Raw genomic sequence first — 18118 nt, 5'->3', positions numbered from 1 at the left:
AGGGACACAAATAATAAAAGACTGAATCTCACAAAACAGACTGAGGGTTGCTGGGGGGAGGTGTGTTGGGAGAGGATGGTCGGGGTATGGACATTGGCGAGGGTATGTGCTATGGTGAGTGCTGTGAAATGTGTAAACCTCGTGATTCACAGACCTGTACTCCTAGGGATAAAATCACATTATATGGTTATAAAAAATTTTTAAAAATCCATTAAAAAAACACATATTGCAAGCCCAGACCTAATCTCATATTCAATCAAAAAAGTTTGAAAGTTTTCACCTTAAAGATCAGAAAAAGACAAGTGTGTCCACTTTCACTACTCTCATTTAACATAGTACTGGATGTCCTAGCCAGAGAACCAAGGAGCACAAAGAAATAAAAGACTCCAAAAAAAAAAAGGAGAAATAAAATTTTCCTTTTTTGGATAACATGAACTTACGTGTACAAAAATCCTAAAAACTTCACAACAAAAATTTGAATAAACAAATTTAGTAAAGCTGCCAAATACAAGATCAATATATAAAAGACAATAATTTTGTTTTGTTTTGTTTTGTTTTTAATATGGAATGCCTCCCAGTTTTTCATGTCATCCTTGTTCAGTGATCACGCTAATCTTCTCTGCATCATTCCATTTTAGTATATGTGCTGCCAAAGTAAGCACAAGACAGGAGCATTTTTACACTCTAATGATGAACTATCTGAAAAAATAAAGAATACAATCTAATTCACAATAGCATCAAAAATAATAAAATACTTAGGAAAAGATTTAACTAAGAAGATGAAAGATCTGTACCCCATAAACTATGACATTGATAAAGAAATTGAAGGAGATACAAATGGAAAGATAGCCCATATTTATGAATGGTAAGAATTAACATTGTTAAAATGTCCATACTACCGGAAACCATCTGTAAATTCAATTCCTATCAAAAATCCAATGTTAGGGGCGCCTGGGTGGCTCAATGGGTTAATCCGCGGCCTTCAGCTCAGGTCATGATCCCAGGGTCCTGGGATCGAGCCCTGCATCAGGTCTCTGCTCAGCAGGGAGCCTGCTTCCTCTTCTCTCTCTGCCTGCCTCTCTTCCTGCTTGTCATCTCTCTCTGTCAAATAAATAAATAAATAATATTTAAAAAATCCAATATTTTCAATTCTTCTTTAATTTCCCGGTTGACCCATTCATTCTTTAGAAGGATACTCTTTAGTCTCCATGTATTTGGGTTCTTTCCAAACTTCCTTTTGTGGTTGAGTTCTAGCTTTAGAGCATTGTGGTCTGAAAATATGCAGGGAATGATCCCAATCTTTTGATACCGGTTGAGTCCTGATTTAGGACCGAGGATGTGATCTATTCTGGAGAATGTACCATGTGCACTAGAGAAGAATGTGTATTCTGTTGCTTTGGGATGAAATATTCTGAATATATCTGTGATGTCCATCTGGTCCAGTGTGTCATTTAAGGCCTTTATTTCCTTGCTGATCTTTTGCTTGGATGACCTGTCCATTTCAGTGAGGGGAATATTAAAGTCCCCTACTATTATTGTATTGTTGTTTATGTGTTTCTTTGATTTTGTTATTAATTGGTTTATATAGTTGGCTGCTCCCACGTTGGGGGCATAGATATTTAAAATTGTTAAATCTTCTTGTTGGACAGACCCTTTGAGTATGATATAGTGTCCTTCCTCATCTCTTATTACAGTCTTTGGCTTAAAATCTAATTGATCTGATATAAGGATTGCCACTCCTGCTTTCTTCTGATGTCCATTAGCATGGTAAATTCTTTTCCACCCCCTCACTTTAAATCTGGAGGTGTCTTCGGGCTTAAAATGTGTTTCTTGGAGGCAACATATAGATGGGTTTTGTTTTTTTATCCATTCTGATACCCTGTGTCTTTTGACAGGGGCATTTAGCCCATTCACATTCAGGGTAACTATTGAGAGATATGAATTTAGTGCCATTGTATTGCCTGTAAGGTGACTGTTACTGTATATGGTCTCTGTTCCTTTCTGATCTACCACTTGTAGGCTCTCTCTTTGCTTAGAGGACCCCTTTCAATATTTCCTGTAGAGCTGGTTTGGTATTTGCAAATTCTTTCAGTTGTTGTTTGTCCTGGAAGCTTTTAATCTCTCCTTCTATTTTCAATGATAGCCTAGCTGGATATAGTATTCTTGGCTGCATGTTTTTCTCGTTTAGTGCTCTGAAAATATCATGCCAGCTCTTTCTGGCCTGCCAGGTCTCTGTGGATAAGTCAGCTGCCAATCTAATATTTTTACCATTGTATGTTACAGACTTCTTTTCCCGGGCTGCTTTCAGGATTTTCTCTTTGTCATTGAGACTTGTAAATTTTACTATTATGTGACGGGGTGTGGGCCTATTCTTATTTATTTTGAGGGGCATTCTCTGAACCTCCTGAATTTTGATGCTTGTTCCCTTTGCCATATTGGGGAAATTCTCCCCAATAATTCTCTCCAGTATACCTTCTGCTCCCCTCTCACTTTCTTCTTCTTCTGGAATCCCAATTATTCTAATGTTGTTTCGTCTTATGGTGTCACTTATTTCTCGAATTCTCCCCTCGTGGTCCAGTAGCTGTTTGTCCCTCTTTTGATCAGCTTCTTTATTCTCTGTCATTTGGTCTTCTATATCACTAATTCTTTCTTCTGCCTCATTTATCCTAGCAGTGAGAGCCTCCATTTTTGATTGCACCTCATTAATAGCTTTTTTGATTTCAACTTGGTTAGATTTTAGTTCTTTTATTTCTCCAGAAAGGGCTTTTATATCTCTCGAGAGGGTTTCTCTAATATCTTCCATGCCTTTTTCGAGCCCGGCTAGAACCTTGAGAATTGTCATTCTGAACTCTAGATCTGACATATTACCGATGTCTGTATTGATTAGGTCCCTAGCTTTCGGTACTGCCTCTTGTTCTTTTTTTTGTGGTGAATTTTTACGTCTTGTCATTTTGTCCAGATAAGAGTAAATGAAGGGGCAAGTAAAATACTAAAAGGGTGGCAACAACCCCAGGAAAATATGCTTTAGCCAAATTAGAAGAGATCCAAAATCGTGAGTGGGGAGAAAGGGGATAAAAAGAGGTTCAAAAAGGAAGAAAGAAAAAAGAAAAAAAAAAAAAAAAAAAAAAAGAAAAGAATTTTTTTTAAAAAAAGAAAACACCTAAGAAAAATGTAAAAAAATATATATATATATTAGATAAACTAGTAAAAAATCGTTAAAAAAGAAAAAGGTAACAGTTAAAAAAAAAAAAAAATTTTACCCGAAGGCGAGAAAAAAAAAAAAAATGAAAAAGAAAAAATTAAATTAACTGCAAGACTAAAAAAAATCACAGGAAAAAAGCCATGAGTTCCGTGCTTGGCTTTCTCCTCCTCTGGAATTCTGCTGCTCTCCTTGGTATTGAAACCGCACTCCTTGGTAGGTGAGCTTGGTCTCGGCTGGATTTCTTGTTGATCTTCTGGGGGAGGGGCCTGTTGTAGTGATTTTCAAGTGTCTTTGCCCCAGGCGGAATTACACCGCCCTTACCCATGGAAACAAATGATAATGAAAATACAACGGTTCAAAATCTGTGGGACACAACAAAGGCAGTCCTGAGAGGAAAATATATAGCGGTACAAGCCTTTCTCAAGAAACAAGAAAGGTCTCAGGTACACAACCTAACCCTACACCTAAAGGAGCTGGAGAAGGAACAAGAAAGAAACCCTAAGCCCAGCAGGAGAAGAGAAATCATAAAGATCAGAGCAGAAATCAATGAAATAGAAACCAAAAAAACAATAGAACAAATCAACGAAACTAGGAGCTGGTTCTTTGAAAGAATTAATAAAATTGATAAACCCCTGGCCCGACTTATCAAAAAGAAAAGAGAAAGGACCCAAATAAATAAAATCATGAATGAAAGAGGAGAGATCACAACTAACACCAAGGAAATACAAACTATTATAAGAACATACTATGAGCAACTCTACGGCAATAAATTTGACAATCTGGAAGAAATGGATGCATTCCTAGAAACATATAAACTACCACAACTGAACCATGAAGAAATAGAAAGCCTGAACAGACCCATAACCAGTAAGGAGATTGAAACAGTCATTAAAAATCTCCAAACAAACAAAAGCCCAGGGCCAGACGGCTTCCCGGGGGAATTCTACCAAACATTTAAAGAAGAACTAATTCCTATTCTCCTGAAACTGTTCCAAAAAATAGAAATGGAAGGAAAACTTCCAAACTCATTTTATGAGGCCAGCATCACCTTGATCCCAAAACCAGACAAGGATCCCACCAAAAAAGAGAGCTATAGACCGATATCCTTGATGAACACAGATGCGAAAATACTCAACAAAATACTAGCCAATCGGATTCAACAGTACATTAAAAAGATTATTCACCACGACCAAGTGGGATTTATTCCAGGGCTGCAAGGTTGGTTCAACATCCGCAAATCAGTCAATGTGATACAACACATCAATAAAAGTAAGAACAAGAACCATATGATACTCTCAATAGATGCTGAAAAAGCATTTGACAAAGTACAACATCCCTTCCTGATCAAAACTCTTCAAAGTGTAGGGATAGAGGGCACATACCTCAATATCATCAAAGCCATCTATGAAAAACCCACCGCAAATATCATTCTCAATGGAGAAAAACTGAAAGCTTTTCCGCTAAGGTCAGGAACACGGCAGGGATGTCCATTATCACCACTGCTATTCAACATCGTACTAGAGGTCCTAGCCTCAGCAATCAGACAACAAAAGGAAATTAAAGGCATCCAAATCGGCAAAGAAGAAGTCAAATTATCACTCTTCGCAGATGATATGATACTATATGTGGAAAACCCAAAAGACTCCACTCCAAAACTGCTAGAACTTATACAGGAATTCAGTAAAGTGTCAGGATATAAAATCAATGCACAGAAATCAGTTGCATTTCTCTACACCAACAGCAAGACAGAAGAAAGAGATATTAAGGAGTCAATCCCATTTACAATTGCATCCAAAACCATAAGATACCTAGGAATAAACCTAACCAAAGAGACACAGAATCTATACTCAGAAAACTATAAAGTACTCATGAAAGAAATTGAGGAAGACACAAAGAAATGGAAAAATGTTCCATGCTCCTGGATTGGAAGAATAAATATTGTGAAAATGTCTATGCTACCTAAAGCAATCTACACATTTAATGCAATTCCTATCAAAGTACCATCCATCTTTTTCAAAGAAATGGAACAAATAATTCTAAAATTTATATGGAACCAGAAAAGACCTCGAATAGCCAAAGGGATATTGAAAAAGAAAGCCAACGTTGGTGGCATCACAATTCCGGACTTCAAGCTCTATTACAAAGCTGTCATCATCAAGACAGCATGGTACTGGCACAAAAACAGACACATAGATCAATGGAACAGAATAGAGAGCCCAGAAATAGACCCTCAACTCTATGGTCAACTAATCTTCGACAAAGCAGGAAAGAATGTCCAATGGAAAAAAGACAGCCTTTTCAATAAATGGTGCTGGGAAAATTGGACAGCCACATGCAGAAAAATGAAATTGGACCATTTCCTTACACCACACACAAAAATAGACTCAAAATGGATGAAGGACCTCAATGTACGAAAGGAATCCATCAAAATCCTTGAGGAGAACACGGGCAGCAACCTCTTCGACCTCTGCCGCAGCAACATCTTCCTAGGAACAACGCAAAAGGCAAGGGAAGCAAGGGAAAAAATGAACTACTGGGATTTCATCAAGATCAAAAGCTTTTGCACAGCAAAGGAAACAGTTAACAAAATCAAAAGACAACTGACAGAATGGGAGAAGATATTTGCAAACGACATATCAGATAAAGGACTAGTGTCCAGAATCTATAAAGAACTTAGCAAACTCAACACCCAAAGAACAAATAATCCAATCAAGAAATGGGCAGAAGACATGAACAGACATTTCGGCAAAGAAGACATCCAGATGGCCAACAGACACATGAAAAAGTGCTCCATATCACTTGGCATCAGGGAAATACAAATCAAAACCACAATGAGATATCACCTCACACCAGTCAGAATGGCTAAAATCAACAAGTCAGGAAATGACAGATGCTGGCGAGGATGCGGAGAAAGGGGAACCCTCCTACACTGTTGGTGGGAATGCAAGCTGGTGCAGCCACTCTGGAAAACAGCATGGAGGTTCCTCAAAATGTTGAAAATAGAACTGCCCTATGACCCAGCAATTGCACTATTGGGTATTTACCCTAAAGATACAAATGTAGTGATCCAAAGGGACACATGCACCCGAATGTTTATAGCAGCAATGTCCACAATAGCCAAACTATGGAAAGAACCTAGATGTCCATCAACAGATGAATGGATCAAGAAGATGTGGTATATATACACAATGGAATACTATGCAGCCATCAAAAGAAATGAAATCTTGCCATTTGCAACAACATGGATGGAACTAGAGCGTATCATGCTTAGCGAAATAAGTCAAGCAGAGAAAGACAACTATCATATGATCTCCCTGATATGAGGAAGTGGTGATGCAACATGGAGGCTTAAGTGGGTAGAAGAATAAATGAAACAAGATGGGATTGGGAGGGAGACAAACCATAAGTGACTCTTAATCTCACAAAACAAACTGAGGGTTGCCGGGGGGAGGGGGTTGGGGAGAAGGGGGTGGGATTATGGACATTGGGGAGGGTATGTGATTTGGTGAGTGCTGTGAAGTGTGTAAACCTGGTGATTCACAGACCTGGGGATAAAAATATATGTATATAAAAAATATATGTTTATAAAAAATAAAAAATAAAAAAAAAAAAATCAAAAAAAAAAAAAAAAAAAAAAAAAAAAAAAAAAAAAAAAAAAAAAAATCCAATATTATTTTTTTACAGAAGTAAAGAATCCTAAAATTTATATGAGACCATAAAAGACAACAAATAATCAAAGCAGTTCTGAGAAAGAATGAAGAGAAATTACACTTCTTGATTTGAAATTATACTACAAAGCCCTCATGCTCAAAACAATAATGTATACTGGCATAAAAACAGAACAATAAACAAGTAGAACAGAATTTAGAGTCCAGAAATAAATTCTTTTATACAGTCACCTAATATTTGACAGGGGCCAACATATGTAATGGGTAAAGATAGTCTGTTCAATAACTGATATTTAAAACTGAATAGTCATATAAAACAGTATTAAACTGGAACCTTATATCACTCATAAATCTTAACTTGAAATAGATTAAATAGTATTACATCAAACTAAAGTTTCTGCATTGCCAAAAAAAAGAGAGAATGAAAACACAATCTACAGAATGGAAGAAAATACTTACAAATCTTATATCTGAAAAGAGGTTAATAACCAACAGATACAAATAGAAAAAATATATAATTTAAAAAATAGCAAAAGGATCTCAATAGACTTTTTTTTTTTCAAAAAAGTTATATAAATGACCAACAGGAGCATTAAAAAGTGCTCAACGTAAAAACTCAGGGCAAAGTCATTATGTTGTTGTTGTTGTTGTTTACTTCTGGAAAACACAGCAAGATATTACTACCTATTAGAATATATACTACCAAAAAATTAAAACTAAGAAATTTTGGTAAATATTGGAGAAAATGTGGAACTTATTCACTGTGATAGGGATATAAATTTGTATGGAAAGCAGTATGGAGGTGATTCATATTATTAAAAGTAAAATTACCATATGATTCAGTAATCCCACTTCTAGGTATATATCTAAAAGAAACGAAGCCACTATTCGAAGACATATCTGCACTCTTATGTTCATTATAAAATTATTAACTCTAAGCAAGAGATGAAAATAGCTTCAGTATCCATTAATGGATGAATGAATAAAGTAAGTATGGTAAATATATACTATGGAATACTACTTAACCATGAAAAATTAAGAAATACTGCCATTTACAACAGCATGGAAGGATCTTGAAGGTATTATACTAAGTGAAATATTTCAAAGATTTTATATATTTTTTAAATTTATGTATTATGATATCCCTTACATACAGAATCTGAAGAAAAGGCAAACTAATAGAAACTTAGAGTTGAGTTGACAAGGGGTGAACCTGGGATGGAGTAAGGTGGTCAAAGGGTACAAACTTGCAACTATAATATGAAAAAGTTCTGGGGATCTAATGTACAGCATGATGATCATAGTTAATAATATATACATACTTTTTTATTGTGCTTCCCTTTATTAAACTTTGCATATATCACATTCTTACAAGTTGAAAGTTTATAGCAATCTTGTATAAAATAGGTCTGCTGCCACCATTTTTCTAACAACATTTGTTCATTTTGTGTCTCTCTGTCACATGTTGGTAATTCTTGCAATATTTCAAGTTTTTTCATTATTATTGTATTTGTTATGGTGATCTGTGATCAGTAATTATGACCCACTGAAAACTCAGAACTAGTTTACTTAAGGTGTATACATTGTTTTTCTTTGAAGACATAATGCTTTTGAACAGTACAGTATAGTGTTTATTTTTTATATGCACTGGGAAACATAATTTTTTATATGCACTGGGAAACCAAAAAAATAATAATAATTTGACTTAGTTTATTGAGATAATCTCTTTATTGAGGTGGTCTGGAACAAAACCCACAAGACCTCTGAAGTTTATCTCTACTGTACTATATACATAAAAGTTGCTAAGAGAGTAGATCTTAAAATTCCTTACGATACATGCATAAAAACAGTGGCAACTATATGAGATAGTAGATGTATTAACATTTTTATGTAGATTATATTGCAATACAGATGTATACCAATTTATCAAGTTGTACAAAATTTACACAATGTTAAAAGTTTGCAATGTTTTAAGAAATCATTTCTTAAATTTACAAATTATAATATGTCGATTATTTTTCAATAAAGCTGGAAAAAACTTTTTGTAGAATTAATCTATTTTTCAAAAAAGGAAGTAAGGAAGTAGAAACTGCAACTAACTCTGAAATAATAGAATATAAAATCCATTTTAGTTATATACACTGTGACAAAAACTATTACTTAGTTTACAATGAAGGAATACTTATGAAGCATGAAGGATGGTCTATAAAAAAGGCTGAAAGAGCTCATTTCTAAGGTTTAAATTTAAAATCTTCTTTTGAAATACTAAACTGACCACCCAGTTTTCCAAACATAAATGTCTTAACTGCATGAATTTATTTCATACAACTCTATAATCTAGTTTCATAAGAAAGCAGCATGCAAATTTTGAATAAGACAGACTGGCTTAAGTTTCTTTATGTTCAACAGTAAAGGATACTTCCCTAAAAATAAATAGAAGAAAAATCAGCATATTTATCATGATAATTATTATTCATAATGAGATTCATATTGAATTAGGGAATATATATCCTCAGGGGGGGTAAAGTAAAAGGAAATTTATTTTGGTAAATGTGTCTATGAATAGTCAATACAATGCCTCAATATAAATGAATATTATCATTTTGAACAATTTAATTACTATTATTAGAATTATTATAAGTATAAAAATAGCTATAATTTTAGCATGGAATATGAGACTCTCATGCTCCATGCTTCATTACAGCCACACAACAACTCTGCATAATAAGTATTATCATCACCATTTCATGGGTGAAAAAACTGAGGCTAACACAATTTAGATAACTGGTTTATGATTACATGGCTACTAAAGATGCATCACACTAATTTAGGCTTTATGGTTTCAGAATTGTACTCTTTCCACTGCACATTCTATTACTCTGTAAATACTTGGCTTGTTTTCATTTAGTTCTTCAATTTTATTCATGTGGTGATGGCTTAAAGCTTCATTTAAAGGAAGCTTAAAAAATTCATTTAACCAAAAGCTCCCAAGAATTAAAAATGTCATGGATCTAATGTAGACATGGATATCATTAGTTAATGGGTAACTATATATTTTCCACTCTAGTGAGATAACAGAGTATTTTTCTAAGTTTTAGTCTCTGAGTGTTAAAAAGGACTTTGTTAAAATAGAAATATTTAGACAAAGGTGATCAAAAGTCTAGATCAGGTCACCTTAAGAGAAATATTAGGAAACTGAGGAAACAAATGGAGATTTGAACACTGAGCTATGATATAATGAATGGTTTAAAGTATTTAGTAGAGTATAGAAAAGCCCTTTAAAGCCTGGTCTTAGCCTAACATTGCAGCTTCTGGGATATCTGTCTATCTATTATCTATCTATCTATCTATCTAGATATAAATTGGAAAACTTTTTTAACTCAAAGATTTTGAGAAATAGAACATAATCAGCAGCATAGAAGATCTCTTTATGATAACAACCTAGCCCCTCCTCCCAGTTTGTTAATATTCTCTCTTATTTAATGTAACATTGCAAATATACCACTACTGATCTGCCGTTATGAATGAAATAACTATAATCATCTGTTTGCATATCCTGGTGAAAATATTCATTTAGTTCAATGTTGTATTTCTAGGAATGGACCAATTTTTTTAATTTGTATTGTTAAGTCTTCTAAATATTGTCCAACTTACCTCAAATGTTTTTATTATGGGCACTGTCATTCTTTCACATTCTTGCAAGACATTTTTACTGTTGCCCAATACGGTAAGTGTGTAATAGTATGCCATTCTAGGTTTTAATTTAATTTTAATTTAATTTAATTTAATTCCAGATTCATAATAAAGATAAACAGTTTTTATATATGAGTGGCCATTTGGATTACCCTTTCTGTAAAGTACATGCTCAAATCTTTTGATATCTTAACATTGTTTCATACTGACTTCTTTAATAGTAGATTTTCTGAATGAACTATTAGCTGTGTAGGTCTTCTCTACTTTATTTTGAACCTGTTTTCATTTCAAAATCTTTATATTTATTTCCATAATCTGCTTTTATTTTGCTTTGTCTATTATCTATATATTTATATATTTATTTATTTATTAGCAAGCAAGAGAGAGCGAGCGAGCAAGAGCGCAGGGAGGGATAGAAAAAGAAGAGAAAAGAATCTTAAGCAGGCTCCAGGCTCAGCACAGAGCCCAACTCTGGGCTCTATTTCACAACCCTGACATCACAACCTGAGCCAAAATGAAAGAAATAAAATAAAATTAAGGTGTTAAAATACAAGGAAAAAGAATTAGAGGTTTAATTAAGTGAGCCACCCAGGCACCCCTGTGGTATCTTAAATTAGCTGTCATATCTTTAAAGTTCTAGAGTATCCATTTGGTTCATTTATAAAATCTTTCTCAATATCATTTTTAGTTTCAGTTTTTTGTTCAATTTGCTTCCCCTCTCATTTCTTTGAGCAGAGTAATCAAGCCATTTTACAATCTTTATTGATCATTTTAATATCATACTTAATCCCATTTTGGCTATCAAATTTTGCTAATGGTTTTTTCATTGTGTGCTTTGTTACATTTTGCTATGTTCAAGACATTACATTTGAAACTCTTAATGAGTAGGGATAATTAAGAGCTATAATAATGGTATGGTCCTCCTTGGCAGGATTTTCTCTTATATCTGAGTCTCTACAAGACAATCATAATCCAAATTCAGTGACTGACTTTCTCAGTTTACACAGAAGGCAAGGTAGGCTCTAGTCTTATTTCTGCTTCTCCTTGTGCTTTGGGGATCTCAACTTAAATTTGGGTTGCACCAAAGTCCTCAAATATGATTGCTGCTGTATTTTGAATTTTGTTTCTCTAGTATCAAGAGTCTATTAAAAACACAGCTCAGTGTGTTTTAGCATATTCAAATGCTCTCATAGCTAAAATGGCTTCAGGGCATATATCTCTAGGCTTTCATTGTATTCCGTATTTTGGCCCAGTAATCCCTCACTTATTTTTATAATCATTCTGATATTTTTAACTTTAAAAGCTATTTTGTCTGGATTTTTAGTTGTCTTAAGTAGGAGTTTTTAGATCACCATTACTAGAAGCAACAACAAATATACATGAAAATATCTGCAGTAGTTTATCACATCTTTATGGCTTTGAAGTTCCATAAGCTGAGGCATCCTTCTCTAATCACTTAGACAAACTCCAATTTACCCTTTAAAACAACACAAGAATAGCTTCATTTAAGAACATGTTCAGGGATGACTCTTCCCCACTGTTCTTACCAACATTCCCACACACTCTTTGCTAACCACACCTTGTTTATGATCTTTCATTAGGTATATCAGTGTCACCAGAAATTTGCTCTAGTGTATTTTTGTCCTTTAAAGCTTTAATTAAAATATTAATTCCATAGAAAGTCTGTCCCTTTTCTTTCAAACCTGGGTTAATTATTTCTTCTCATCCTTTGTCAGAAGTTACTTTATTAGAGAAACTTACAGCTGTATTGTGACTTTGGAGCCTTTACAGTTTTTTGACTGGAAAAATCACCCACCCCTGAGATCTTTACACAGCTTCATAGCTGATATTATTCAGAAATCTGTTCAAAACAGACTTTTTAAGGGAGTCCTTTTTGGACCACTCAGTTAAAACACCTCTTCTCAATCCCTGCTCTTTTTAAAATGTGCTTATTTAGTTCAAATAAGTATCACTATTAAAGAAAAACCAGTACAATTTTTTTTTAAGTTGGCTTACCTATTATCTATCTCTCCCATTAAAATGTTTCCTCTGGGCTGGGGTTTTGTTGTGCTCATCTTAGGCCAGGCACTCAATAATTTGTCTCTGAATGATTTAATTGTTTGACTCCCTTGCTAGATTCTCAACTTCATGAGGCCAAGGATTGTTCTATTCAGTCCTTCTTTATCCTCAATGTCTGTTATATTGCAGTCACTTACGTGACTAATGGGAAAAATCACAGAAAGAAAGAGTTAAAACTACAGAAAAACCCTGTAGGTTCAATAACACAAGGCTTTCTAAAATTATTTAGCCCAGGAATTGAATACTGGCTGCACTTTTGATTATTTTTAAAATGATATTGAATTTAATTTAAATGGAAATACTTGAATGGTAGAATAATAAAAAAATTATAAAAGCAACTTGTTCCTTAAAGTAAGAATTATATAGGGCTTGCTTTAGGTAGCATATACATTTTCACAATATTTATTCTTCCAATCCAGGAGCATGGAACATTTTTCCATTTCTTTGTGTCTTCCTCGATTTCTTTCATGAGTACTTTATAGTTTTCTGAGTATAGACTCTGTGCCTCTTTGATTAGGTTTATTCCTAGGTATCTTATGGTTCGGGGTGCAATTGTAAATGGTATGGACTCCTTAATTTCTCTTTCTTCTATCTTGTTGTTGGTGTAGAGAAATGCAATTGATTTCTGTGCATTGATTTTGTATCCTGACACTTTACTGAATTCCTGTACAAGTTCTAGCAGTTTTGGAGTGGAGTCTTTTGGGTTTTCCACATATAGTATCATATCATCTGCGAAGAGTGATAATTTGACTTCTTCTTTGCCGATTTGGATGCCTTTAATTTCCTTTTGTTGTCTGATTGCTGAGGCTAGGACTTCTAGTATTATGTTGAATAGCAGTGGTGATAATGGACATCCCTGCCATGTTCCTGACCTTAGTGGAAAAGCTTTCACTTTTTCTCCATTGAGAATGATATTTGTGGTCGGTTTTTCATAGATGGCTTTGATGATATTGAGGTATGTGCCCTCTATCCCTACACTTTGAAGAGTTTTGATCAGGAAGGGGTGCTGTACTTTGTCAAATGCTTTTCCAGCATCTTTTGAGAGTATCATATGGTTCTGGTTCTTTCTTTTATTGATGTGTTGTATCACATTGACTGATTTGCGGATGTTGAACCAACCTTGCAGCCCTGGAATAAATCCCACTTGGTCGTGGTGAATAATCCTTTTAATGTACTGTTGAATCCTATTGGCTAGTATTTTGGTGAGAATTTTCGCATCTGTGTTCATCAAGGATATTGGTCTATAGCTCTCTTTTTTGATGGGATCCTTGTCTGGTTTGGGGATCAAGGTGATGCTGGCCTCATAAAATGAGTTTGGAAGTTTTCTTTCCATTTCTATTTTTTGGAACAGTTTCAGGAGAATAGGAATTAGTTCTTCTTTAAATGTTTGGTAGAATTCCCCCGGAAGCCATCTGGCCCTGGGCTTTTGTTTGTTTGGAGATTTTTTTTTTTTTTTTAATTTTTTATTTTTTATAAACATATATTTTTTATATACATATATTTTTATCCCCAGGTCTGTGAATCACCAGGTTTACACACTTCACAGCACTCACCAAATCACATACCCTCCCCAATGTCCATAATCCCACCCCCTTCTCCCCAACCCCTTCCCCCCGGCAACCCTCAGTTTGTTTGGAGATTTTTAATGACTGTTTCAATCTCCTTACTGGTTATGGGTCTGTTCAGGCTTTCTATTTCTTCCTGGTTCAGTTGTGGTAGTTTATATGTTTCTAGGAATGCATCCATTTCTTCCAGATTGTCAAATTTGTTGGCATAGAGTTGCTCATAGTATGTTCTTATAACAGTTTGTATATCTTTGGTGTTAGTTGTGATCTCTCCTCTTTCATTCACGATTTTATTTATTTGAGTCCTTTCTCTTTTCTTTTTGATAAGTCTGGCCAGGGGCTTATCAATTTTATTAATTCTTTCCAAGAACCAACTCCTAGTTTCGTTGATTTGGTCTGATATATTATTTTTTTGGTTTTATATGTTTATAAAAAATAAAAAAATTTAAAAAAAAGAATTATATAGGGCATCTCTTCTAGAATCAAAATTTTCAAATGTCAAACATCTGAAAGCATAGAAGGAGAAGTAAGCGTGTGAATTGTACTTCAATGCTCTTTTATTTATATTCAGCAAACAGCTTCATTCACACCTTTCCAGTTTTTTCAACTCTTTTGACAAAGCCTTCAGAGGAGTTACTGCTGATGACAACCATCACAGCCTAACAGGAGAAATTTTATAAAGAAAAATAATAGCATGTTTTTCCCAAATTGTTAAGGATATGGTAAAACTCTGTCAGATTCAAAGGAGGAATGTGCAATTCCATGCTACATATAATAATAACTTATTTTAATAGTGGCTTTGCAATTTTTTAGATATATCCATTTACTGAAACCGCTAACAAATAATCAAAAACAAACAAATTAACAGGGGTTTGAGACAGGAATTATCTAATCTAAAAATAGCACATGTTCACAGAATACACAACACATATCCCAAGTACTACTATAGGTTTCAAGTAATAGTCAAAACATTAGTAAAAATGATTCAGACTCTACCAGTCAAATCATAAATGGGACCTTAACTGTAAATCCTTATCTTTAGATCAAATCGGGTAATTGGGTGCTGAAGATACATTATAGAACTAATATGTTATAGAACTCCTCTGAAATGAGTCATTTATTCCACCACTTTTCCTGCACAGCTGCTGACCCATGTTTTGGTTCCTGGAAATAGCTGCTACCCTGTCATACTTCTTAAAAGCACATATATTGATAACTCTACTCATTCCTCCATTCCTCTGTGACTGTCACTGTGTTAAAATGTGGAGCCAGCTGACTCACTTGTGGTGGTAACTTGTAGAAATAATAAAGTAGATGAGTTTGCAAAGTATTTTGTTATTTCTAAAAATGCAAAAACCAAATTACATTGAAATCATAAGGGGTGTTTCAGGGAGAGCTGTAGGATGTGGTTTCTTGTGTAATCCACAGAGATTAGCTCCAACACATATTTAAACTCTCCTCTAGGAGCAACCTCAGTGGTAAAGCAAGAAGATAAATAGATGTATACACACACTGGCACAAAATTATCACTTATGTTTGGCTTCCTAGTCTCCTCGTGTTACTTATTTATCTTAACTTCTCTCTGAAATCAGGGAACACAGAATCTCAATCAGTTGACATTTTTCTACTGAATTACCCAATAGTCTGATCATACCCCTAAGACTTTTTAAAATTAGTTCACTCATAATCCCAAATCTGCTTTGCCTCCTCAGCTCAGTACACTGTAATTTGATTTCAAAATGAGGACACTTGTGAGTAATGCCACATTCATTAATCTATTTTACAATTCCATGTACTTAGAACTATGAAAATATGTTAATAACATCCATTCCAATAAGCCACCCTAAATTTATTATCATGAAACAAGACCTCAAGAAAGAGAATTCAAAATCATCCATATATTTGCAATTTATTGCAATAAAGCCTTTATCAATAGACTTCCCTGTGCACACGGTGGTCAAATTGCTGGTGAAAACCAGCCAGATCTATTACAAGCTTTCTCATGGCTTCTAGGTAACCCAAGTGAGCCTTTATTGATACTGGGAAGGGATAAAGCAGGGAAGGGATAAACAGTGATGTAAGAATTGGCTAGACAAAAGTAATTACTCTCATTACAAAGTGAGTATTTTAAAGCAAAAGAGCCTGTTGGCAATATTGTTTTATAAAATAATGGTATTTTTTTTACTAACTTTTTAAAATTAAATTAGTTAACATATAGTGTACCATTATTTGAATTTACATTCAAATGTAGATTTCAGTTATTCATCCAGAGCATATAATAGCTAATGCTCAGTACTTACTGTTATAGCTTCTTGAAAGCAGAATTTTAACCCACTGAGCCACCCAGGCGCCCTTGAAAGCAGAATTTTAGATCATATTTTCTGATTACTTCCATGTAGTACAACACTTTTCTGCTAGCAAACTTCAACACATACTGTTTGTTAGAGGAATTTCTTTAATAATAAATAAATAGGAATTTATTTAAATTTATAAATGTATAACATAAATAGGAATTTATTTAAATTGATTTAAATATTGCACACTGTTTCATTGTTCATAAGTAAGGTGATGATATTATAGCCATTAGTTGGTAGCACTGATATATCACTTTCTTTTTACTTCTCAGTGCATTCTCTTTACACAAAATAGATATATATTTTAAAAGAATCTAAATCTGTGGCATACTTTTAAAAAACCCTAAACAGTAAAGTTTATCATTTTAAGTAATCTCAATAATCTTCCTCAATAGTGATAGTATATCATTCTTTCTAGGCCAGATATGGTATGAGGGATTTGAAGAGACATACTTTTCTAAATTTCACTTTTCTCATCTGCAAAATGCTTGTCATGATCCTACAATAAAATACACTTAACATTTTTTATGAGAATTTATTTATTTATTTATTTATTTATTTATTTATTTTACGATTTAATTTATTTATCAGAGAGAGTGGGCGAGAGAGCAAGCACAGGCAGACAGAATGGCAGGCAGAGGCAGAGGGAGAAGTAGGCTTCCGGCCGAGCAAGGAGCCCGATGCGGGACTCGATCATAGGACGCTGGGATCATGACCCGAACCAAAGGCAGTTGCTTAACCAACTGAGCCACCCAGGTGTCCCTTTTGCTGAAAATTTAATCTGTATAAACAATATATTTGCTGTAATGCCTGGTTCATGGAAAACATCTTATTTAATTATAAGCAACAGCAGTATTAGAAATTAAGTAAATGTGTCTATAATATTTAAAGTTTTATTTTTTTAATTTTTTTTAAATTTTTTATTTTTTATAAACATATATTTTTATCCCCAGGGGTACAGGTCTGTGAATCATCAGGTTTACACACTTCACAGCACTCACCAAAGCACATACCCTCCCCAATGTCCATAATCCCACCCCCTTCTCCCAAACCCCCTCCGACCAGCAACCCTCAGTTTGTTTTGTGAGATTAAGAGTCACTTATGGATTGGGTGTCCTTTCAATGGAGTCCTGGGCATTATGTAGCAGAAACTCTGGAGATTATCTCAATCCTTTGGAGTCACACCATTTATTAGCTTGCTATTGACAAAGTTATTTACAAACTGTAGAGCAAGAGGTTATAATGTAGAAAACTGATGGTAATGCACAAGATTCTTGTTAACAATAATGCAATTTAGAAAACATAAATTCTATAACCCAAATTATGGGCTCAGAGCACTTCTGCTGCACAATTCTGCTTATATCCCAAATTACCATGTGAACTAGTTTTAATATCTGCTTCTCTTATTAATTTTTGAATAAAAATTCTTGACACAAGTATTTTATAATTGTGTGATAATCATGCATTTAATTTCTTGGAGAACAAAACACACTTTAGCATAACTATGTTCGTTCACAGAACCAGCCTTGATAACACACTTCTATATGTTAGAAATGA

The 18118-nt window shown here is 34.2% G+C and overlaps 1 non-coding gene across 1 annotated transcript; it reads right to left on the bottom strand.

Annotated features, from left to right (window-relative positions):
- Positions 1–556: 556 nt before the first annotated feature.
- On the bottom strand, positions 557–662 carry LOC131822353 (U6 spliceosomal RNA). Its single transcript, XR_009350227.1, has one exon. It is a non-coding gene; the product is annotated as a U6 spliceosomal RNA (small nuclear RNA).
- Positions 663–18118: the final 17456 nt, after the last annotated feature.

This window comes from Mustela lutreola, chromosome X, assembly GCF_030435805.1.
Source record: "Mustela lutreola isolate mMusLut2 chromosome X, mMusLut2.pri, whole genome shotgun sequence".
NCBI lineage: Eukaryota > Metazoa > Chordata > Mammalia > Carnivora > Mustelidae > Mustela > Mustela lutreola.
This window is presented reverse-complemented; position numbering and strand designations above follow the sequence as displayed.